Source organism: Dendrobates tinctorius, unplaced genomic scaffold (assembly GCF_039654945.1).
Source record: "Dendrobates tinctorius isolate UK_male_01 unplaced genomic scaffold, ASM3965494v1 ptg000060l, whole genome shotgun sequence".
In the NCBI taxonomy this organism is placed as follows: Eukaryota; Metazoa; Chordata; class Amphibia; order Anura; family Dendrobatidae; genus Dendrobates; species Dendrobates tinctorius.
This window is the reverse complement of record NW_027361728.1, coordinates 20,610,428-20,637,264: the sequence shown is the minus strand read 5'-3', so window position 1 is coordinate 20,637,264 and position 26,837 is coordinate 20,610,428. Positions and strand designations below refer to the sequence as shown.

The 26,837-nt window shown below is 44.7% G+C and overlaps 1 protein-coding gene across 5 annotated transcripts in view; it reads left to right on the top strand.

The window, feature by feature from the left end:
- SOX2 (SRY-box transcription factor 2) overlaps positions 1-26,837 on the top strand; it is a 1,445,341-nt gene that overhangs the window by 833,427 nt on the left and 585,077 nt on the right. For all 5 annotated transcript variants that reach the window (XR_012232822.1, XR_012232823.1, XR_012232821.1 and 2 more), the window contains one exon: positions 269-439. The gene's annotated coding sequence lies outside the window, so the exon portion shown is untranslated. The remainder of the gene's footprint in view (positions 1-268; positions 440-26,837) is intronic.

Sequence of the window (26,837 nt, the reverse complement as noted above, 5' to 3'; positions counted from 1 at the left end):
TCTCTTGACTGCATTCTGATATCTACACAAACATTATAAATTGTAAAAATCTCCCATCAAGCGGTGAGATAACAATAAAAGTATTATTTTTCTTGTTTTCTGTTATTTATTTTACTATTGTCCCTTTTGTTATTATATTAGATAACTGAACCTCCATACTTGCACACAACAGTAGAATACCAGGGACCCTTTGGTTTATCAGTGTCGTCTGTCTACTGATATCATTCTGTTTTTACCCTACCTTAGTTGTGTTTTTTTTCTCCTGCAGCACATGGACAGTGCAATTACCGTGTAGCCTGCTTTGTATGTGGATCTCTGCCAGAAGCAGACTTGAAGGTGTTATAAGAATGAAGACATCTGGCAGCTGGCATACTTACAATTCATTTGCCAAACACAAGTTGCACATTGTTGGAATTTTCAATTGAAGGTCACGCACCAGGTAAGAGGCAGTCAGGTGAAGCTGGTGTGTGGTGAACCACACTAAGGAATTGTTGGCTCAGTGATATGTGGGTGGGCTAAATTGACAAGTATGTTTGTCTTTTTTTTCTTCCTTAAGAGAAAAAAGAAGAAAGCTAAATTCTTCTAAGCCAAGATTAGGTCAACAGAACTGACAAGAAATCACAAGGCTATGACAACTCATTGGTAATTAGTCTAAGGATAGAGTGCCAAAAAGAAATGAATAATAGAATTTGACAAACATACTGTTGTCATTTGTCAACTGTGTGGTCACAGTTTTTTTTCCACATAGTTTTCAGTTGGAAATTACCAAGAGGATTATTTGTGTTTAGCTTTTTCTGTTGCCAGCAAATTGGTAACAGTATGTCATTGTCTGCTAAGCAGCAGTAACCGGCATAGTCTGTTTACATGAGCTGATACTTAAGATTATTAATTGGCTATGTTTTCATGTTGTGGTAAACAGCATTAAATGCTGTCTACATTGGAAGCGGCTCACAAATAATAGTCATCAGAGCCTAAAAATAGGTGTTCTGCTATGCCGAACCTTTGAGGTGCACTTGGCAACTTTGCTATGATCTTGCAGAGCGCTGTGCTGTTTGTCTCGCTTGATTAATTAGTCATGCTACTGTGTGAGGCCCCTTAACAGATATGGAAAATCCCAGGACAATTATCTATGATTGTCAAAGTAATAATCAACAAACAAGATATAATCTGACGTGGAGAAAAACACACGTAATGATCCGGCATGAATTGCCTTGTGGCTCAGGAGGTTCACTCCCTTGTTATATTGCGAACCTCGCACCTATCTGACTTCTTTATTACCCATAGCATAGAGACCTACTCACATAAGAAAAGTCTTTCTAGTCTCCATAATAAGGATTCCCATTTACAAACTACAACTGTTGTATCAATAATGCTAACCAGGTCAGGAAAAAATGTTATGTATGAGAGAAAAAGATCAAAGAAAGCTGAAGTAATCATTGCAATTATACTGAGATTGTAGATATATGGTAATCCAAAAGTTTTGGTCAGATTTTACTGATACTTCCAATTTATCATGCTAAATAAAGGGGGTTGTCTCAGAAATGTGACCTTGTAACATCTATGTCTGTACTTGCTTTTTCTTCTGTTTCTGTCGCTCGGTGGCACTGCATATTTGTTAAAGGGAATCTGTCACCACATTTGAACGATATAAACTATTAATACGGGCATACAGGTTATAGACTGCTGAGAACAGTCCTCCCTGTGTGTCTCATATCAAATGTGTTGTTGTTGAGAAATCATCTTTTATCACTTTATATAAATTACCTCTTCCAGGCTCTGAGGAGGATGCTGTCCTGAAGATAAATCTGCTTCCAGAGATTATTTTACATGAAGGAGAATTACCAGTGAGACAAGTAACCAACACGCCATTTTTTAGGGTGATGCTGGCTTATAATGCAGCAGTTCGTTCAATATTATGAGACTTGTGGTGCTGTCTAAGCAGGGTGCTTGAAGATTAATTCCTGAACGTTGTTTTCTAAAAAAAAAATGCTCTACGCATTTCTTCTTGTGTAGAGCAAGACAGGGAGGGGGGGAGCAGGTGAATAAGCCCCGCCCAGCAGACCTGACAGTGGCAGTTTACATACATCTGAACCGATATGAAATAGGTATTTATGCATGAGAGGTGCGGGGTCAGGGGGAAGCAAAAGTTCTAAGAGAATCCTCATGTGACACACAATTGAATGATATCATTATGTGATATCTCAAAAAAGGGGTGACAGATTCCCTTTAAGAGGACTTACCAGCTCTATGTATCTTCTGAGGCTACATCCATGGAGGCTGATGCACAGCGGAATGTAGAAACGTCCCCAGCATCCAGATGATCCATGATCAGGATGTTCAGATGATCTACCTATTTTCACACACAGACATGTTCCTTAGCATTGACAGATCCAGTTTTTATCATATAAGTAAACCAAAATCCTTCTTTTACCTTAATGGGGTTTTCTGTTAAAAAAAAAAATCACCACTTCCATAATAAGCGCTGATGGTGATCAAATTGGAATTTTTTTTAGCGGATCACATTACTGAGCTCATTTAGACATGATGATCATCACTGCAATCAGTCATTTTCAGATCATAGAGAAAATTGCTAAACCTAATATGATTTAACTGCCTATATCAAATTATCAATGTAATTTTCATCTGCAAATGTAATAGTAGCAACAGTAGAAGTGGGTTAACAGTATATCAAAAGTGCAATTTCCATTCCTTTCTTGTGCAGACTCCTTTGTACATTTCATGAGACAGAAACATATAAAGTTGTCAGTGCCAAGACAAGTTTCATATGCTGCCAGCCTGCGAATAATAGCATAATAAGTCATCCTTCAGTCGCCCTAGTCAGAGTTTATCAATCTTTTGTGAAAATGATTGTAGCTGCATTTCTTGGTTTCTACAGCAGGGTGTGCTCTATGCAAAAAACCATGTTTGGCCTTTATGAACCACTGAACTAAAAAGTAATGTCCTGAAGTGAACAGAACTTATGGGTCCAATGATCAAAAATGTGAACAGTGCAGCAAATCAAAAGAGTAGCAGGGATTAATTGCTGCATTATGTAAAACCTTCTTATGAAAGATAGCTGCTGCATATTTCATAACATGTTGTACTGCTCGGGTTAAATACTCACATTCTAAAGCTTGTCATGAAACAAATAGACATGTCTAAGAATCGTATGTGCCTCCAAAATGATTGAGGAAAATTCTGCACTTACATTATTTTAGTGTTAGGTAAAGTTCCCATTATGTGTTTTAGGTGAGATTTTGATGCTGCATATTTTCGCTGCATCAAAAACGCAGTTCCAGCAAAGTGGATGGGATTTACAGAAACTAGGGATGAACGAGCATACTCGTGAGGATTCGGTACTCGGCGAGTAATGCGGTACTCGCGGTACTCGAATCCTTGCAAGTATTTCACTACTCATCTCGCAATATTCGCAACAGCCCGCACAGTCCCCGCATAGCCCTGCACAGTCCCGCCCAGCACAGCACAGACCCCGCACAGTCCCCGCACAGCCCAGCACGGCCCACCACAGTCCCACACAGTACCTGCAAAGCCCTGTACAGTCCCACACAGTACCTGCAAAGCCCTGCACAGTCCCGCAGAGCATGGCACAGTCTTCGCACAGGCCAGCACAGTCCCGCACAGCCCGTCACAGTCCCCGCACACTCCAACACAGTCCTGCACAGCCCAGCACAGTCCCCGCACAGGCCAACACAGTCCCGCATAGCCTGGCACAGTCCCCGCACAGTCCCTGCCCAGTCCATCACAGTCCCCTCCCATTAATCGTATTTCCCATAGACTTACATTGGACTCGGTACTCGTTATGAGTACCCGAGTATTAGGAGGTACTCGTAATGAGTACAGCGAGTCCGAATACTACACTAGTCGCTCATCCCTAACAGAGACCTCATGCCCATTGTGCTTCACTGTTACACAGCCTAAACTGACCTGCGGTGCGTTTCAAACTCATACAAAAAGGGATAATGAGAGCACCAGCATAATAGAACATTATAAAGCAGTGCAAAACATACAAGAGGAAAGAAGTGTGCCAAAAGAGGGAACACCACCAACAGCTAATCTATTTCTTTTTGGTATGAAAAGACAAAAGAATGCAAATATAAAAACAATTAAAAATGCCAATAAGCTATATTTACAAAACTAGGTGTGCCCACAGCAGAGAAAACTCCTCATCGTCCAAAGTAACAGCAATAAACAGGATATTTGGAATACTTTATTAGCACTTCAGTGTCAATGGAAATGTTACAGCATCATGAAGTTATGGCTAACCTGACATGAATATGATCATTTCAAATTCTAATAACCCCTAATAAAAATACATAAATAAATGATCCACAGAAAAAAGGAATGACATATAATGATATAATGCCAGCACAACCTAACCACCAGTCCAAATGATCATAGTGGTATTTGAAAATAAATAGCAATGTGTAAAAACAAAAAAACCTGTGAAGTAGGCAATAAAAAGATGAGGAAATGAGGATCCCATGCGTATCACCACCAAAACTGTGACTTCCTCAGGGGTGAAGAATTCACCCCTGAGGAAGCCACAGTTTTGGTGGCGATACACATGGGGTCCTCATTTCCTCATCTTATTATTACCTACTTCACAGGTTTTTTTACACTATTATGAGTATTTTACCCAATCTATGTGTTTCAAATCCGCAAATGTCAATTTCTCTTGAGATTACGCTTTACACTGAGCTTCATGTACAGATTCTACCCCACAGAATTGCATTAGATGCGGAGAATCTGCGGGTAAAAATGTAATTTGCAGAGTACTGTATTAACAAACCCTTGTCAAAGCCAAATTCCAGAAAGTAGCAAAAACAAAGCAGTTTTGCTTAAAACGTGACATACCAACAAGAAGCAAAACACTTGATAAAATCCCATAAAAAACAGATACGAAAAAAATGCAAGTAACTTAATTTACACAATACGTGCAGAGTAGAGTTGAGCGACTTTTGTTTTTTTAGGGTCGCGTTTCGTTTCGTGAAACCCGACTTTTCCAAAAGTCGGGTCGAGCAAGATCGTCCGATTATAGGGAAAAGTCGGGGTCGTCCCGAAACACGAAACCCAATGTAAGTCAATGGGGAATAAAAGTCGGCAGTGAGAGGAGGACAGGAAACACACCTACAGTGCCCATTTGAATGCCAAAAGCATCAATTCTTCTTACTTAAGCTTGTCAACCTTAATTAACTTCATAATACAAGTTACGCACTGAAAAATGGGGGTTATTTGGCTAAAGTTGTGGGGGGGAGGGCTGGCTGCAGGTTTTCATGTGCCCTGGGCGAAAGAGCGCCCCTTTAACACATACCACAACTCATCATGCTCCGATACGGCAGATAAATAGCGGTATAGTACAATGAAAAATACCTCACTTTTTACATCTCATGACGAGGCCCATCTATTTCTCCATACAGAATCATTGGTCCCATATAATGTTTGAAACAGTATATGATGAGCTCCACATAATGCTACAGTACATGTTGGTCCCCATGGATGAAGCTCCACTGTCTTATGGGCCCAAATAATGCTCCAAACATAATGGGCCCCATTTCTAATGCTCTAGTGTATAATGGGCCCTGTAAATGCTGCTCCAGTGTCTGATGTCCACCTTTGGAATGTTCCAGTGTATGGTGGGCCCCATCTATCATTCTCCAGAGTATAGTGCTCCCCAAAAATTGCTGTCCCAACATTGAAAACAATCAAATAAGTCTCCTCGCTAGGGAATCCCTGTACTTGTCTGGACAGGTGCTGTAGCTTGCTTAACAGCTCGCCAGCCGTTCTCACGCCCAGTATGGATTGCACAAAGGTTAGAAAGGGTACCGTATCCCTGGATAACATGTATGGATAGTGTACACATTCAAAATATATGTCTCAGGAGGCAGGCTCAGACGGTGTCAGGCCCAGTATGGATTGCACGTGATTGCACAAAGGTTAGAAAGGGTACCGTATCCCTGGATAACATGTATGGATAGCGTACACATTCAAAATATATGTCTCAGGAGGCAGGCTCAGACGGTGTCAGGCACAGAATGGATTGCACGTGATTGCACAAAGGTTAGAAAGGGTACCGTATCCCCGGATAACATGTATGGATAGCGTACACATTCAAAATATATGTCTCAGGAGGCAGGCTCAGACGGTGTTAGGCCCAGTATGGATTGCACGTGATTGCACAAAGGTTAGAAAGGGTACCGTATCCCCGGATAACATGTATGGATAGCGTACACATTCAAAATATATGTCTCAGGAGGCAGGCTCAGACGGTGTTAGGCCCAGTATGGATTGCACGTGATTGCACAAAGGTTAGAAAGGGTACCGTATCCCTGGATAACATGTATGGATAGCGTACACATTCAAAATATATGTCTCAGGAGGCAGGCTCAGACGGTGTCAGGCACAGTATGGATTGCACGTGATTGCACAAAGGTTAGAAAGGGTACCGTATCCCCGGATAACATGTATGGATAGCGTACACATTCAAAATATATGTCTCAGGAGGCAGGCTCAGACGGTGTTAGGCCCAGTATGGATTGCACGTGATTGCACAAAGGTTAGAAAGGGTACCGTATCCCTGGATAACATGTATGGATAGCGTACACATTCAAAATATATGTCTCAGGAGGCAGGCTCAGATGGTGTCAGGCCCAGTATGGATTGCACGTGATTGCACAAAGGTTAGAAAGGGTACCGTATCCCTGGATAACATGTATGGATAGCGTACACATTCAAAATATATGTCTCAGGAGGCAGGCTCAGATGGTGTCAGGCACAGTATGGATTGCACGTGATTGCACAAAGGTTAGAAAGGGTACCGTATCCCCGGATAACATGTATGGATAGCGTACACATTCAAAATATATGTCTCAGGAGGCAGGCTCAGACGGTGTTAGGCCCAGTATGGATTGCACGTGATTGCACAAAGGTTAGAAAGGGTACCGTATCCCCGGATAACATGTATGGATAGCGTACACATTCAAAATATATGTCTCAGGAGGCAGGCACAGACGGTGTCAGGCACAGTATGGATTTGACGGCCGAGATTACACAGCGGAGGAGCAGGGAGAGGTAAAGATTGCAAATGCTGGGGCCCTGCCCAAGCAAGGGGGGCACACTCGTGGGCATCGGTACTGGCACTGGGCCCCTCATAGTACAGCGGTGTGTCTGACGGCGGGTGTGCACCACCACCGTCAGAGACACTTGATTGCACTATGAGGGACCCTGTGCCAGTGCCCGCGCCCAAGAGTCGGCCTACCCACCTGTCCAGGGCAACGGCACTCGCACGGTGTCGTGCGGTAGGTGGTGACCCCGGCCATGGGGGGGGAGGCAGCACAGTTAGGGAGTTTTAGAAAGTGGCATATGTTGATGTTGGACATTCAGCTGATGCAAAAGGCGAAATAGGTGAAGTATCAGGAAGAGGTGGACCAAAGCAAGCCATTTTTCTGTCACCCTATGTGTCATCAGGGGAAGGTGGGACAAAATCCTTGGAAACCCATGCGTGGTTCATTTTAATGAAGTTAGATCATCCACATTTTGGGTTGACAGACGGGTCCTTTTTTCTGTCAGGATTGATCCAGCTGCACTGAAGACTCTTTCCGATAGCACACTTGCAGCTGGGCAAGCGAGCTCCTGTAAGGCATATTGGGCCAATTCAGGCCAGGTGTCCAGTTTAGCGGCCCAATAGTCAAAGGGGAATGACCTGTGTGGGAGAACATCGATATGGGAGGAAAAGTAGTTTGCAACCATAGTTGACAACTGCTGTCTCCTGTCACTTTCCATCGATGCAGTATTACCAGTTGTGTGAGCGGTATTTGAAAAATCAGTCCACAACATTGTCATGAAACCCCTGTCTCCAACGCCACTTCTGCTGTGTGCACCACGAACACCTCTGCCAAGCTGCCCCCGGCCCGTACGGCTCGTGTGAGAACCATCACCGCTGCTGTGTGCTGGGAATGCCTCAAGCAACCGATTTACCAGAGTTGCTTGTTTATTAGGCAATATTAGGTCAAGGTTCTCCTGTGGCATGATGTTTTGTAATTTGCCTTTATAGCGTGGATCCAGGATGCTGGCCAACCAGTAGTCGTCATCGTTCATCATTTTGGCAATGCGGGGGTCCCTTTTTAGGATCCGCAAGGCATAATCTGACATGTGGGCCAATGTTCCCGGTGTCAATGATGCACTGCGAGTGCTGGGTGGAGGAGCACTTTCTGGCAAATCCACATCCCTCCAGTCACGCACAAACCCTGTACCAGACCTTGCCATGCCAACATTTTCACTTGCCCCACGAGATGCATCCTCCTCCCCTAAGTAATCATCCCCATCATCCTCCTCCTCCTCCTCTTCTTCCTCCACCTCGTCCAGGAGAGGTCCCTGGGCAGACAATGGCTGAATGTCATCAAGGATTCCCTCCTCCTCTTCCTCCTCATCAACATTGGCTGCAGACGCCTGCTCCTTAAGGTGCGTCAGTTTGCATGAGCAGACGCATAAGTGGGATGCTCATGCTTAGGATGGCGTCGTCTGCGCTTACCAGCCGTGTGCATTCCTCAAAACACTGAAGGACTTTACAAAGGTCTTTCAGCTTCGACCACTGCACGCCTGTCAACTCCATGTCTGCTCTCAAAGTGCCTGGCCGTGTATCCTCCCACAAATTATGGCCTGCCTCTGCTCGCACAGCCGCTCCACCATGTGCAGGGTGGAGTTCCACCTTGTTGCAATGTCGATAATGGGGCGGTGGTTGGGAAGGTGGAGCAATCGCTGCAGCTTCTGCATACGAACGGAGTGTACAGGCGACCGGCGGATGTGCGCGCACAGTCTTCGCACCTTCTGGAGCAGGGCTGTTAACGCCGGATAATTTTTGAGGAAGCACTGCACCACCAGGTTCAAGGTGTGAGCCAAGCAAGGTATGTGGCTGAGTTTTGAAAGGGCTATGGCTGCCACAAAATTACGGCCGTTATCACTAACTACCTTGCCTGCCTCAAGATGTACACTGCCCAGCCATGACTCAGTTTGTCGCTTCAAGTACTCGGCCAGCACCTCGGCAGTGTGTCTGTCGCCCAAACACATCATCTGCAACACAGCCTGCTGACGCTTTCCACTAGCTGCTCGATAGGGGGACACATCGTGTGCAACAGTGGCAGCTGCAGATGGAGTGCTCGTACGACTGCGCTCTGTGGATGAGCTTTCGCTTCTGGAGGAGGAGGAGGAGGAGGAGGGTCGAACGCCTACAGCCAACTGTTTCCTATACCGTGGGCTAGGCAGCACTGTCCCACCACCGCTGTCCCCTGTGGACCCTGCATCCACCACATTAACCCAGTGCGCAGTGATGGACACGTAACGGCCCTGGCCATGCCGACTGGACCATGCATCAGTTGTGAGGTGCACCTTTCCGCTCACTGACTGCTTGAGTGCATGGACAATGCGGTCTTTCACATGAAGGTGGAGGGCTGGTATGGCTTTGCGAGAGAAGAAGTGGCGACTGGGTAGGTCATAGCGTGGTACTGCATAGGCCATGAGTTCGCGGAAAGCTGTGCTTTCCACCAACCGAAAGGGCATCATCTCAAACGAGATTAGTTTGGCAATGTGGGCGTTCAAACCCAGTGTACGCGGATGAGAGACTGAGTACTTTCTTGACCTACTCATAGTGTCTGGGAGGGTGAGCTGGACTTGAGAGCTGCATATGGTGGAAGTAGCGGTGGACAGGGCGGACTGAGAGAGGGTTGATGATGGTGATGGAGTTGGTGTTCTTTCTGATGGCCTAGAATCAGTCTTTCGTTGATATAACAGTGGGATTCCCTGACTGCTGTGGTCTTGCAACGACACCTCAACATTTGCTGCTGTGATAACCGGTGGGCTTACAGTGGGGGAAACAATGTAGCGCTGCTGACTACCTTCATTGTGATCAGTTGCACATGTGGCACTTGAGGTTTGGTGTTGTGTCCACGCTTGCAAGTGCATGCTGGTTAAATGTCTAAGCATGCAACTGGTATTCAAATTTTTCAGATTTTTCCCTCGGCTAAAGGTCTTTGCGCACTTCTTACAGATAACCTTGGCCTGATCATGAGGATTTTGTTCAAAAAAGTGCCACACTGCACTCTTCCTACTTTGGCAGACATTTTGCGGCCTAGCACGCTGTGATCTTTTGACCCTCTGGACAAGCTGTCCAGCAACTCTTTTGATGTTTGGAACCTGTCTTTGGAGTGCTCCGGGCCTGCCAGATAACAACTGTTGCGATGTCGATGTCTGCTGTGGATGCTCCTTATCTGAGCTATTGGAAGCAGCACCCTCTTCCCCCAATGGATGCCAATCTGGGTCAACAACTGGGTCATCCATCACCTCCTCTTCTATGTCATGTGCACCTTTTTCTGTGTCACCGTGTATGGTGGTATAGTGTGCGGGAAGGGGCACCTGAGTCTCATCAGGGTCAAAATCTGTCTCTGTACACTGCGAGGACAATGTAGTGCTCTGAGTGAATGTACCAGCAGAATCATCCATCAGCGGCTGTGCATCAGTGCACTCCATGTCAGATTCATCTTGGCCTGGGTAATTCACCATTTCACTTGATAATCCAGGCATGGTATGTGAAAACAGCTCCATGGAGTAATCAGTAGTATGGCCTGCGTCATCCTTCAATCTTGGTTGGGGTGAAGGACACAAGGAAAGGTGTGGTTCATGAACATGAGCCTCCAATGACGACTCAGTGCTTTTACTTTTTACAACTGAAGAAGAGGAGGCTGAGTCAGCAATGTAAGACAAAACTTTTTCCTGATGCTCTGCCTTTAAAAGCGGTTTGCCAACTCCTAGAAAACTAAGCGTTCGAGGCCTTATGTAGCCAGACGATGATGCAGGGTCAGCACCTCCTGCATTCGGTCCTATTTTGCTCTTGCCACTACCATCAGATCCACCACCAACACCATCATTACCAGCTGCCAACCCCCGCCCAATTCCACGGCCTCTTCCACCAGCCTTCCTCATTTTTGGTAGAAATGTAGACAAAATCCAACAAACTATATAGTAATGTAAAACAAGGTACAAGGTGTCTATAGGACAGGGGAGATTTAGAATTTCTGCACACACTTGTGGACAGTGGACACTTTTGGATTGTGTGAGGCCCACTGATATCTGAGCGCTATGTGACAGGCTCGATGGCACAGCTGCCTGTGACCAAAGTGACGAGAGGATAATGGAGATTTTGAATCTCTGCGCACACTTTTGGACACTGGACACTTGTGGATTGTGTGAGGCCCACTGATATCTGAGCGCTATGTGACACGCTCGATGGCACAGCTGCCTGTGACCAAAGTGACGAGAGGATAATGGAGATTTTGAATCTCTGCGCACACTTTTGGACACTGGACACTTGTGGATTGTGTGAGGCCCACTGATATCTGAGCGCTATGTGACAGGCTCGATGGCACAGCTGCCTGTGACCAAAGTGACGAGAGGATAATGGAGATTTTGAATCTCTGCGCACACTTTTGGACACTGGACACTTGTGGATTGTGTGAGGCCCACTGATATCTGAGCGCTATGTGACAGGCTCGATGGCACAGCTGCCTGTGACCAAAGTGACGAGAGGATAATGGAGATTTTGAATCTCTGCGCACACTTTTGGACACTGGACACTTGTGGATTGTGTGAGGCCCACTGATATCTGAGCGCTATGTGACACGCTCGATGGCACAGCTGCCTGTGACCAAAGTGACGAGAGGATAATGGAGATTTTGAATCTCTGCGCACACTTTTGGACACTGGACACTTGTGGATTGTGTGAGGCCCACTGATATCTGAGCGCTATGTGACAGGCTCGATGGCACAGCTGTGACAAAAGTGACTAGAGGATAAGGGAGATTGGATTGCTTTTAAAAAAGCAGTTTGCGGAGCAGTGGGTAAACAGCAATGCCAGCGTGTCAGGAAGCCTTAAAAGGCAGCCCAACAACCAACACCACTGATACACCACAATATAGCCTCCCCTTGCACTGCACATACAGTGACTTGTGTGTTGTGCAGGCCAAATCGCTAGCAGCAGAAGCAGTTTTTTTGTCTTCTTCCCTGCCTAACGCTCTCCCTACAGAATCAGCAGCAACCTCTCCCTATACTAAGATCGGCAGAAGTAAGATGGCGGTCGGCGTGCACGCCCTTTTATACCCCCTGTGACGCCCACCAAAGCAAGCCAATCACTTGCATGCCCTTCTGAAAGATGGTGGTGACCCGTGCCTAGGTCATCACGTTGCCCACAGTGTCCGTGGATCCTGATTGGCTGAAAAAGAGCGCAAAACAAACTTTTGAAACGCGACTTTGGCGCGTAAGTCGCCGACCTCGTGGCCGACCTCATCCTAGGGTCGGGTTTCGTTTCATGAAACCCGACTTTGCCAAAAGTCGGCGACTTTTGAATTTTTTCGACCCGTTTCGCTCAACTCTAGTGCAGAGTACTACAGACAATCTGCAACTTCAAAAAAATCACCAAAAGCTGACCATGGGAACATAATCTACCAGTGATTTGTATACCAGTCTAAATGAGGTGCGTGTAGGTATGAGATGCACTGAATTCAATGACAGGCACCCTGGAGGACTGAAGGAACATCTATGATGTAATGGACGCTGCCCCTTTTGAATTCTCAAAGTATTTTGCGCCAGTTTTCTGGTGTAAATATTTAGATGAATCTGAGCCTGTAAGTACAGTATACAGCTATATGAGGTTCAACAACAGCAAAATGGTAGGAACCTTATAATGACATCTATTAAGAAAGTTGCTAGAGTTACTACAAGATGAATAATATGTCTCTATTAGAGGTCTGTGTTATGCTTATCCATGAGAAGAAATCTATGTGCGCTAGCTATATTTGTGCATGACTACAATTTCATGCAGAGGAACAGAGTTTTTTCTCACTGTTTTATATGGAATTTTTGAGAGGAAAAAATATCTGTGATATCTGTGTGTTACATAGCATGCCTCATTACAGAAGCTTTATTTCTAAGAAACATTGCTAATAGGGGAGAATGCAGTACCAAATGAAGACATCATATGCAGACTTAGGGAGTGGAAGTACAGAAAGGTCAGTAATTTTGGAACCTTGAGACTCTTTATTCTGCTGTACAGGCTTCGTGCAAACAACTTTGTGCATGAGCGATTATGAACATTTCAAGTATATTGCATGAATATATAAATTGTTAAATGGTGATGAAAGCTAAAAATATTGTTTAAAAGCTGTGTACCTATGTACATCTTTACAAAATTAAGCAACTTTTAAAATAGTTTTCCTTAGATATCTCTGCTGCAGAGAGCCTGTAAGGCTTTTATCCAGCTGAATGTTTTACAAAAATGCTGCAAATCCATCAGCGCGCCTACTAACTCTCTCATCTCCATCCTTTATTCTCAAAGAAAGATAGCACTTAGGAGTGGGAAGGGGATGTATACACATATCTCTGGAGAAAGCAAAAACGGATCTACGGATATATACAGAGCTCTCATCAGTGGTGTAACTGGAGTCAGATGGGCCCCAATGCAAGATTTGGATCGGGCTTCTCCACCTCATCTTGGTATATATACACTTTTTTTTACACAACTGTGTTTTCCCCTTCTTGATTTCCTATTCTTTTGCATGTTTGTCACACTTAAATGTTTCAGATCACCAAACATATTTAAATATTAGACAAAGATAACATTACTATTAAGGGAAAAAGAAATCCAAACCTACAGGGCCCTGTGTGATAAAGTAATTGCCCCTAAACCTAATAACTTGTTGGTCCACCCTTAGTAGCAACAACTGCAATCAAGTGTTTGCAATAACTGGCAATGAGTCTTTTTCAACTCTCTGGAGGAATTTTGACCCATTTATCTTTGCAGAATTGTTGCAATTCAGCCACATTGTAGGGTATCCAAGGTTTTTTTGGTCTACTTTTTTGTCAGGCAGGTCCTATTTAAGTGATTCCTTGTTTGAGAACAGGTGTGGCATTAATCAGGCCTTGGTGTGGCTAGGAAATTTGAACTCAACTTCCCAAAGATGTGATAAACCACAGTTAATTTATGTTTTAAGACATGCGGGGCAATCACTTTTTCACAGAGGGCACTTCAGGTTTGGATTTCTTTAATAATAAAAGACCTTCATTTAAAAACTGCATTTTGTGTTTACCTGTGTTATCTTTGTCTAATATTTAAATTTGTTTGGTGATCAGAAACATTTAAGTGTGACAAACATGCAAAAAAATAGGAAATCAGGAAGGGGGCAAACACTTTTTCACACAATTATACATATATATGATGTATGCATAAATATATGTCCTACATCCTGGCATATATGTCCCTCATCCTGGTATATACACTACCGTTCAAAAGTTTAGGGTCACTTAAAAATTTCCTTATTTTTAAAAGAAAAGCACATTTTTTTCCAATGAAGCTAACATTAAATGAGTCAGAAATACACTCTATACATTGCTAATGTGGTAAATAGCTATTCTAGCTGCAAACGTCTGGTTTGTAATGCAATATCTTCATAGGTGTAAAGAGGCCCATTTCCAACAACCATCACTCCAGTGTTCTTATGTTACTTTGTGTTTGCTAACTGTGTAAGAAGGCTAATGGACGGTTAGAATACCCTTGAAAACCCCTGTGCAAGTATGTTAGCACGGCTGAAAACAGTTTGGCTGATTAGAGAAGCTATAAACCAGACCTTTCTTTGAGCTAGTTGAGAATCTGGACCATTACATTTGTTGGTTCCATTAAACTTTCAAAATGGCCAGAAAAAAAGAACTTTCATGTGAAACACGACAGTCTATTGTTGTTCTTAGAAATGAAGAAACTGAAGAAATTGGAAGAAATTGCCAAGAAACTGAGATTTCCTACAACGGTGTGTACTACTCCCTTCAGAGGAGAGCACAAACAGGCTCTAACCAGAGTAGAAAGAGAAGTTGGAGGCCCCGCTGCACAACTGAGCAACAAGACTAGTACATTAGAGTCTGTAGGTTGAGAAAACAACGCCTCACAGGTCCTCACCTGGCAACTTCATTAAATAGTACTCGCAAAACGCCAATGTCAACATCTACAGTGAAGAGGCAACTCCGGGATGCTGGCCTTCAGGGCAAAGTGGAAAAGAAAAAGCCATATCTGAGACTGGCTTATAAAAGGAAAAACACAGACATTGGACAAAGGAAGATTGGAAATTAGTCTTATGGCCAAACGAATCCAAGTTTGAGATGTTTGGATCAGACAGAAGAACATTTATGAGATGCTGAACAACTGAAAAGATGCTGGAAGAGTGCCTGACGCCATCTGTCAAGCATGTTGGAGGTAATGTGATGGTCTGGGGTTGCTTTGGTTCTGGTAAAGTGGGAACGCCATGCCATACCCTGTAGACAGAGTTTGATTGAAGCCAATTTCATCCTACAACAGGACAATGACCCAAAGCACACCTCCAAATTATGCAAGAACTATTTAGGGAAGAAGCAGGCAGCTGGTATTCTATCTGTAATGGAGTGGCCAGCGCAGTCACCAGATCTTAACCCCATTGCACTGTTGAGGGAGCAGCTTGACTGTATGGTACGCAAAAAGTGCCCATCAAGCCAAACCAACTTGTGGGAGGGGCTTCTGGAAGCATGGGGTGAAATTTCTCCAGATTACCTCAGCAAATTAACTGCTAGAATGCCAAAGGTCTGCAATGCTGTAATTGCAGCAAAGGGAGCATTCTTTGACGAAAGCATAGTTTGAAAGAAAATTTTTTTATTTCAAATAAAAATCTTTTTTTCGAACTTTGTCAATGTCTGGACTAGATTTTAAATTCATTTGGCAAGTCATTTGATTAATAAAATATGAGATTTCATGGAAAACATAAAATTGTCTGGGTGACCCCAATCTTTTGAACTGTAGTGTATATTTGCCCGCCATCCTTTTGTATATGTCCGTCATCCTGGCATATGTACCTTATCCTGGGCCCCTTCATGATATATATCGACCATCATGGTATATAAGTCCCTTATCCAGGGCCCCATCCTGATATATATACACCATCCTGGTCTATGTCCCTTATCCCGGGACCCATCCTGATATATATACACCAACCTGGTATATGTCCCTTATCCTGTGCCCCATCCTGATATATATACCCCATCCTGGTATTTGTCCCCAGACTTGCTGCTATTTTCTGTATAGAAAAAAATAAACAATGCTACTCATTTTCTGTCCACTGTCCTGCCATGCAGCGTTCGCTTCTGAAGTCGGCAGCTAACTTCAGCGCACAAGTGACGAGAGCACATGAGGTCACTGTCATGTGCCCCCAGTCATGTGCACAGCGAAGTCAGCTGTTGGCCTCTGATTGGCTCGCAGAGTGTATTGCTGCACACGGACCCGACAGGTGCGCCCAAGGCTTTCATTCAGTCTAAATTACTGAGAGTGATACTTCCACAATAAAACAATGTAAAGCTTGGATTAGACTGCAAGCTATTTATCGTGGGATCTGAAATTGAATGAATACATGAAGATTGCAGGTTAAGACTTAGCACAATTTTATTAACTAATGGCAACCAGAAACATTCATAAACGTCATTTTTTCCATGGCAAAGTTATCCCTATTGTTTAAGAACCAGAAGGCATTTGGAATCTGGCTGCATTGCTGAAGGGTCAGACTGAAATTCTGCCTGTATATATGTAAATATTAGAAATGGTCATCTTGGTAAAGGAGATAAAAACACATTGTGCCAAATTCATTACGAATGAGAAAAGATAAGGTAGCGGTCTCTGGGAAGCGCTGTGGATCGGCCGGAAGCAATGATTAGGTAGTTGAGATGGTGGATCCGCTGCAGCTCCCGCCGTGTGCCCTCAGATGAGGGAAATCTAATATATAAAGCTCAATGTGTGTGTGTGTGTGTATGTATGTATGTATGTCCGGGATTGGCATCCGCACCGTCTCAGCTACAGCCACAAAATTTTGCACAGTCACACGTCTGGACCCTGAGAGCGTCATAGGCTATGTTGTGAGGCAAAATTTTAACCCCGCGCATTCCAATTCACCAATTTTTCCCCTATCTACATAATGGGGAAAAAGTGAAAGGAAAAGTGTTGGAGGCAAATTGACAGCTGCCAGATGTGAACAAGGGGGACCTAAAGAATGAGAGCGATGGCGCCAAAGAGTATATACCGTACAGTTGCTAAGGTGGGGCCCTGACATGGGATACTCACCACACACGGGGATATGAACACACACACAAAATGCGCCACACACTACCAGGTGCTCCAACACATATACCACCCTCAGCACACATTTCACCACACATACACCAACCTTATCACATAATAGTCGAAACACAAAAGTCGCCACTCAAAACTCGCCACGCTGTCCCAGAGCTGTTTAAGAGATGAAAAATGAGCTGTGATTGGTTGCTATCAGCAACAATTTTCTTTGTAGACAGTTGTGGTAACTGAGGCCTATTATTCTTAGCATTTATATGGTGTTATTGTCCATCTCTAAAGCTGGAAATAACACAATTTATTACCGTGCCAACACAGACCACCCTCTGACACAGACTGCAGGGGGAGCCCAGTATCACACAGGATAGGCTTAGACACATGGCTCAGCAGGCAGTATCACACAGGATAGGATTAGATACACTGCTCAGCAGTCAGTATCACACAGGATAGGATTAGATACACAGCTCAGCAGTCAGTATCACACAGGATAGGAATAGATACACTGGTCAGCAGACAGTATCACACAGGATAGGATTTGATACGCAGCTCAGCACACAGTATCACACAGAATAGTATTAGATTCTCGGCTCAGCAGACAGTATCACACAGAATAGGATTAGATACACGGCTCAGCAGTCAGTATCACACAGGATAGGATTAGATGCACGGTTTTTATGTGCAATATAATCATTATAATTTGTTATAACTAACCACAGTTGGTTACTATGCCCAGGCAACGCCGGGCTCTTCAGCTAGTACAAGATAAAAGGCAAATGTGCACAGTCAAAGGAGCCCTGAGGATCCAAAGGTGAAAATTAATATCAATTCTGATTAATGAAAATCAAGCAATTTTTAATATTAATTTTCACCTTTGGATTCTCAGCGCACCTTTGACCATGTTCAATTGCCTTTTAAATTCATTAGGAATGACACTGTATACTTCAAATACCTCATGATGGGCATGCAGTAGTAAGATTCTCTTAATTCATTAAGAGGTCCATGCAGCTTAATGAATTAGACCCATCTTATCACTGGCGTGCACCATACTATGAGTGTTTTTCCAGTAAGGGACTGGAGTAAAATTTCTGGGTTAAGGTACGCAATACCTCTTTATGAATTTTTCAGCTAGGGTTTACCACATGCCATTCTACCCACTTTACCTGGGCTGATCGCAACTCGTGAATGCACTAAAAGTCACAATTATTTTGCACACCTTTGTGTTATGCAAAAATCTTGCAAAATTTGAAAATTTAAAGGTGTTTTCCCCCAGTAAGCTGGTGAAACACCTTGATGAATCAGACCCACTGTGTACAAACTTAAAATTAAAAATTTAGACCTAATTATTCTATAAATAAGGTTCTATTATGCAGTTACCAAAAGATTTATTGTCAAAGTTTTATGAAACCTCATTGCAACGGCTGGTATCTATAGTTTCAAACATTTTTTTCCCAGAGAAACAGTGATTCATTAATTTGGAAGCATATACTCTCAAATAGAGAGTGCTGGACACAATGGAGTTCTGAACTGTACAATAAATGCATGAGTCTAATTATGTGTGAACAAGGTCTATCATCCAAGCATAGTTTGTCACTAAGAGTACTGCAAAAGAAACATCAAATGGTATAATCTGATCTAAGATGATTACTCTGATCAGGTGGCTAATGAGATGTAATAGGATCAAGATCATTTATGTTACTGTAATTGTATTAAAGGAAACCCATACTGTTAAACTACTTTAAGGTGGATATCATTTACAATTAGCAGCCCAACGGCATATATTTGTATGACATCTTGCCCTTCGTTTGCTGGTGAAGATGATGGTTTTGAATATATACTCCGGATGGCTCTGAATGACTGGTGAACTGGGAAATTTTAATGAGCAGAAGACCGCACAGAAATCTTTGTTTTTTTCTCATTTATTCAGATTTGTTTTAAGCTTTTGCAACTTTGTTATAGACCACAGGATTTGTGTATAGCATATGTTTAACACACACACAGACCATTTAAAAATGAAGCATATTCGGATCAGAAGCTGGATCAGGCGCTTCTGCTTTATACGTTGTATATGTAAATTATGAATTTCAGTGTTTTATACTTTTGGACATCCCTAAGCTCATATTTTTGGTCTTCATTAAAATCATACATAGACATATATTGTAGCATACATATAGGGTTCCAGTGCATACTTTTGGCATTAAAAGGGGTTGTCCAGCCTTAGGGTACAAGATTGCGGCACTCACACTGAACGCTATGAATATTCTCTGATGCCAGGAGCAGCGGGCGCATGACTACAAATATGTGACTGCCGACTTGTACCCTAAGCCAGACAACGCCTTTAACCTGTCAACAGATATCACAATACAAACTGCAATCATAGCAGTACACTTGAAACACATTTTGGTTGCTGCTAAGCCTTGCACATTTTTCCTTTGATTAGGGATGAGCGAGCATACTCGTGAGGATTCGGTACTCGGAGAGTAATGCGGTACTCGCATCCTCGCGAGTATTTCACTACTCGCCTCGCAATATTCGCAACAGCCCGCACAGTATTATGGGCACCGCATAGTGCGCTATACAGTGTAATGAGGCCCATATATTTCTCCATACAGAATCCAAACAGTATATGATGAGCTCCACATAATGCTACAGTATATGTTGGTCCCCATGGATGAAGCTCCACTGTCTTATGGGCCCAAATAATGCTCCATATATAATGGGCCCCATTTCTAATGCTCCAGTGTATAATGGGCCCTGTAAATGCTGCTCCAGTGTCTGATGTTCACCTTTGGAATGCTCCAGTGTATGGTGGGCCCCATATATCATTCTCCAGAGTATTGTGCTCCCCAAAAATTGCTGTCCCAACATTGAAACAATTAAATAAGTCTCCTCACTAGGGAATCCCTGTACTAGTCTGGACTCCTCGTCGTCCCCATCTTCCATCTCACTGCACTTGGCTGTTTAGGCAGAGGGCGTAAAGACGTAATGTCATTGCGCTCTCTGATCAGAATATCACTGTCAGGACACGCGGAAGACATCATGGCGGTGGAGCAGGGAGAGGTAAGTATTTCAACTTTGCAAGTGCTGTGATCCAGAGCAAGCAGGGGGGGCCCACTCGTTGGCGACGGCACTGGCACAGGGCCCCTCACAGTACAGCGGTGTGTGGCGGTGTGTCTGACGGCAGGTGGGCCCTCCCACCAGCAGAGACACTTTTGCATACTATGAGGGGCCCTGTGCCAGTGCCGTCGCCCATGAGTATGCCCCCCACCTGCTCAAGGAACCTGCACTTTCATCTGCACCTTCCTCTTTGTCACCTTGTAAGGTGGTATAGTATGCAGGAAGGGGAACCTGAGTTTCCTCAGGGTCAGATTCTGGCTGTGTAGAGTGTGAGGGGAATGTAGTGGTCTGGGTCAATGTACCAGCAGAATCATCTAGCAGTGGCTGGGCATCAGTGCACTTGTGGCGTCCCCAGGAGTACGGTCGCCACAGTGGCATTACCTTCCTCCTAGGGAGTGTGATGTCATGCTTGGCAGCAACGACGGATCTCTCTAGCACTTCAACCAACACACAACACATTTCCCACTCCAGGCCAGCAGGGAGACCTCTGAAACTGACTGCTGAGTAGCTGCTCTCTGTGGTGGGGAGGAGGTAAGTTAGGGCACTCTGTGCAGGGAAGGGGAAGTGTGTGGACATGAGAAGGGGAGCTGGAGGATGAGCAGAGTTAAGGTTCACTCCTAGCTGGAGCGCATGGTCCGGATTCCGGTCTCCGAGTTTGTAGGGACACTGACGTTCCTGCAGCAGAAACCGGAGGAAGTAGTAGCTGTAAATGCTCTGTACCCAACTAAGGCTCAGAGGCCCCAGCATCGACGTGTGGAAGCCAGAAGGAAAAGGCTACAGCTGCCTGCCATATGAGAAAGTTCCAAAGAGAGTCAACAGGGGGAACTTCATTGAACTCAGCACTGCGAGTACCTCAGATAAGCGCTAGAACGGAGGCCACACTACCTATCTGCAGAGAGAGAATTCGAAATTGGCTTCCAGGCTGACCAACTCCTTCTCCATCTGTACTCTGAGTCCTGGACGGCACTTACCAAGTACAGGTAAAGGAACTGCATGACTGTGTCTGTCATCTTTCTCCTGCGCCTGGCGCACGGCTCTGCTACATCCTGCACTGCACACCATCTACCAATTCTTTCACTGCCCTGTGACTACGGCCCTACCTGTGCAGGGCTTCTACATCTTAGCTGCACCACAACATCTGTCCCAGAGAAGTGACACTGCAGCGCTGGTCAATCTAATCAGAAACCACAGGTGGCGTCACGTATCATTCACCTATAAATGTAATTCACCCCATTGCATGGACACCCAGGGCCACGGAACGGGTCACCACCACTGTGACACATCCCTGTGAGACACCGGCCCGGTACCAATTAACCCCACTGCCCTGGCTGGCCACCCACACTCCATGTCTGATTCATCTTGGACTTGGGAATTCACGATTTGACTTGATAACCCAGGCATGGTATGATAGAAAGAGCTACATGGACTAATGTGAAGTGTGGCCTGCTGCATCATTCACTTTTGGTGGGGGTGAAGGACACAAGGAAAGGGGTTCTTCCTGACCAGGAGCCAGCACTTGACGACTCAGTGCTTGCATTTTTTGAAACTTCAGAAGAGGAGGGCATATTTGCTGGAGTCTGTTTCGGCAATGTAAGCCAAAACCAGTTCCTCATGCTCCGCCTTTAAAAGCGGTTAACCTACTCCCAGAAAAGGTAGCCTTCCAGGCGTTCCGGAGCGAGACCATGACGCAGGCTCAACACCTCCTGCCTTAGCTGCTATTGTGCTTTTGCCACTACCAGCAGATGCACCATCACCATCAGCACCAGCTGGCCCCCCCACGCCCACGTCCGCGGCCTCTTCCACCAAACTTCAAAATTTTGCACAAAATAGACCCAAAATAACATCAGATATATGGCACTGTATCAGAAGGGTACAGCTCTATTCAGGCAAAGGATAATTGTCAATCTCCCTATATATTCCATCAGTCACACAGAGACGCTCACAGGCTCAGAATGGATTAGACAAGAATATAAAAATTAGACAAAGTGTACAGTATCATCAGATTGCAGGTATATATAGTATAGTTTAAACATTCTAAATCTCCGTAGATATTTGAGGAGGCACACACAGACACTCTCAGGCTCAGTATTGGATTACAACACAATCTAAAAAGCCGTAAAACGGTAATGGATCTCAAGAGTACAGCTGTACACAGTGTAGGTGTCATTGTTGTCAATTTCAGTATTTATTTCCACAGTCAGAAAATAACTCTCACTTGGTCAGTTTGGATTAGACCAGAATATAACAAGCAGTAAATGGGTAATGTATCCCAAGCGTAGAGCTGTATACAGTGTTGGGGTAATTTTTAAATGTACATCTAAATTCCAGGAGTAACCCATAGACACTTACACGCTCAGGATGGATCACACCACAATATAACAAGAAGATCCGTACGAAATAATCACACATGTGGGACAATGTTCCAGATGTCAATGATACACTTAAAGTGTTGGTTGGAGGAGGACTTCCTGGCAGAAAGGGTACAGTATCACCAGATACCAGGTATATATAGCATAGTTTAAACATTAACAATGTACTTCTATATATCAGGAGTAGTGTTGAGCCACCCCGCTAGTGGTTTGGTTCATCGCACAGGAGGCAAGTTCGTCAAATGTTCGTCGAACGTTCGAAGAACACCGTTGAACCCCATTGAAAACAATGGCAGGCAAACACAAACACATACAAACACATAAAAATCAATTACAAAACACCTTTAAAGGTGTCCCAAAGCAGACAAAATGCTCAGAAGACAAAAATAACATATGGAAAAGGGCAACTACATTTAGAAAAGAGGTGAAGGAGTAAAAGGAGGAGGTGGAGGAGACACAGATATAGGCTTGTCATGCCCTTATGAAGTCAAGAAAGGCTGGAATAAAAATGTAAAATACAAACCAAAAAAAAAAAAAATTCTGAAATCGAACACGATCATATACCGTCGGACTTCCCACCAATAAATTATGCCAACTGCCGATGGGGTGGCGTTATTCCCACGAACCTCCAAACTGCGTCCATGAAGGCAAAGTGTTTTGTTTCCGGGGGCTGTATGATTGCAAAGCTGAACCTTAAAGGAATGTCCAAAAGGGCACCACCAGGAGTGAAGCCTGTGGCTTAATTGGACTCCACCCGGGAAACCACAACCATACAAGCTACAGAAAAGATGGACAGATTGCAAGCTTTGTCGATTCTGTGTGTGGTGTGGTAAGTCCGTTTGTAGTTGTGCTAGCAATTTCTCAGCTTTATTCCGTTAACAACCGAGACTCCGGCATGCCCCCGCGGTACACGTCAAGCTTACTAGAAGGATACGCGAGGCTCTGGCACGCGAGATCGAGCAATAACAGGTCTATCATGCCCTTACATGTCCAGGGCTGCATGCGCGCTACACTGAAAGGACCAGCTTTTGTCGCTTACAGGTGCTGATAACCCGCTGAACACCGTTAGTGATGGGGATCTGGGATTCCAATTATTCCCCGTGAACGATGATTTCCCAGTAAGTGCAGGTCAACCGCAATTACGGAATTAGGCCTAACCGGCATTCCTGACAAAATGAAAAAGTTACGTGTCCAAACCACAGGTGCTGTAGCTTGCTTAACAGCTCGGCAGCCGTTCTCAGGCCAAGTATGGATTCGACAACATTGTAGAAAGTTGATAAAGGGTACAGTTTCACCGGATAACAAGTATACATGTAGCATAGTTTACACATTAAAAACCTATGTCTATAGATCAGGAGGCAGGCTCAGACGGTCTCAGGCCCAGTATGGATTAGACGTGATTGGACAAAGGTGAGAAAGGGTAACGTATCACCGGATTACAGGTATGTATAGCATAGTTTACACATTAAAAACCTATGTCTATAGATCAGGAGGCAGGCTCAGACGGTCTCAGGCCCAGTATGGATTAGACGTGATTGGACAAAGGTGAGAAAGGGTACATTATCACTGGATAGCAGGTATATATAGCATAGTTTAAACATTTAAAATCTCCGTGTTCTCAGTATGGATTAGACAACAATCAAAAAAGTAGAAAAAAGGAAATGTTTTTGAAGCGTACACCAGTATACACTTTGGTGGTATTTTTAAATCTTCATATATATTTCTGTCTCAGTAAGACAGTCCAGCCTCTCCACAATAGGAAATGAGATGCATATAATTACTGACATAAAGTCTAGTGATTGCAGAAATCTAGGAATTAATAATCACGGGAAAAACTTCCGCCACAATTCTCAGAGGCGATGCTGACCCTCAATTAATTTGTGTGTGGAGACAGCGAAAACATAACTTTGTGAAGAAAGTGTTGCTGTATCACAGTACCGTTGATCCCATCAGCGTTACTCATCTCCATCAAATTTTTATCACAGGGAGAGATGTAAACATGTTGCTCACTGCCTACCATGATCTGTCATGTAACTTTGGAGTGCAAAAGACAGAAGCCACAGGCCATAGGTGCTTCTATGGGCTTGGCATGAGAGGGCACATTTAAAAATGTGCGCCAGAATGTCACACGTCTGTGAGTAGGAAAACTGTGAAAGCTGATGATAAACCACCACTGCATGTCATTGTGAGTCGACGTCCATAAGAAATGGAAGCCATTGATCATCTGAAGCTAGAGCCTGGCCAGCAGGACAGGGCATAGCTACGTCTTAACCATCATCTATCAGTTCAACAAATTTGTAGTGGCAGTCCCAGTGAAGGATTTGACAGCCCAGACTACACAGCGGAGGAGCAGGGAGAGGTAAACATTGCAAATGCTGTGGCCCTGCCCAAGCAAGGGGGGCACACTCATGGGTGTCGGTACTGGCACTGGGCCCCTCATAGTACGGCGGTGTGTCTGACGGCGGGTGTGCACCCCCACCGTCAGAGACACTTGATTGCACTATGAGGGACTCTGTGCCAGTGCCCGCGCCCAAGAGTCGGCCTACCCGCCTGTCCAGGGCAACGGCACTCGCACGGTTGTGTGTGCTAGGTGGTGACCCCGGCCATGGGGGGGGCAGCCCAGTTAGGGAGGTTTACAAAATGGCATATGTTGATCTGGGACATTCAGCTGCTGCTAAAGGCAAAATTGGTCAGGTCCGAGGAAGAGGAGGACCAAAGCAAGTCATTTTTCTGGCAATCTATGTGTCATCAGGGTAAGGTGGGACAAAATCTTGTAAACCCATGCATGGTTCATTTGAATGAAGGTTAGATCATCCACATTTTGGGTCGACAGACGGGTCCTATTCTCTGTCAGGATGGATCCAGCTGCACTGAAGACTCTTTCTGATAGCACACTTGCAGCTGGGCAAGTGAGCTCTTGTAAGGCATATTGTGCCAATTCAGGCCAGGTGTCCTTTTTAGTGGCCCAATAGTCAAATAGGAATGACCTGAGAGGGAGAACATCGATATGGGAGGAGAAGTAGTTTGTAACCATAGTTGACAAGTGCTGTCTCCTGTCACTTTCAATCGATGCAGTATTACCAGTCGTGTGAGCGTGACTTGAAAAATCAGTCCACAACATGGTCATGAAACCCCTGTCTCCAACGCCACTTCTGATGTGTGCACCACGAACACCTCTTCTAAGCTGCCCCCGGCCCCTACGGCTCGTAGGAGAACCATCACCGCTGATGTGGGTTGTGAATGCTTCAACCAACCGGTTTACCAGAGTTGCTTGTTTGTTAGCCAATATTAGGTCAAGGTTCTCCTGTGGCATTATGTTTTGGAATTTGCCTTTATAGCATGGATCCAGGATGCTGGCCAACCAGTAGTCGTCATCGTTCATCATTTTGGCAATGCCGGGGTCCCTTTTTAGGATCTGCAAGGCATAATCTGACATGTGGGCCAATGTTCCCGGTGTCAATGATGCACTGCGAGTGCTGGGTGGAGGAGCACTTTCTGGCAAATCCACATCCCTCCAGTCACGCACAAACCCTGTACCAAACCTTGCCACGCCAACATTTTCTCTTGCCCCACAAGAAGCATCCTCCTCCCCTAAATAATCATCCCCATCATCATCCTCCTCCTCTTCCTCTTCTTCCTCCACCTCGTCCAGGAGAGGTTCCGGAGCAGACAATAGCTTACTGTCATCAAGGCTTCCCTCCTCCTCTTCCTCCTCATCTACCTCGGCTGCAGACGCCTGCTCCTTAATGTGCGTCAAAGTTTGCATGAGAAGACGCATAAGTGGGATGCTCATGCTTATGATGGCATCGTCTGCGCTTACCAGCCGTGTGCATTCCTCAAAACACTGAAGGACTTTACAGAGGTCTTTCAGCTTCGACAACTGCACACATGTCAACTCCACGTCTGCCCTCAAAGTGCCTGCCCATGTATCCTCCCACAAATGCATTACAGCCTGCCTCTGTTCGCACAGCCGCTCAACCTTGTGCAGGGTGGAGTTCCACCTTGTTGCAACGTCGATAATTAGGCGGTGCTTGGGAAGGTGGAGCAATCGCTGCAGCTCCTGCATACGACAGGAGTGTACCGGCGACCGGCGGATGTGCGAGCACAGTCTTCGAACCTTATGGAGCAGGCCTGTTAACTCCGGATAATTATTGAGG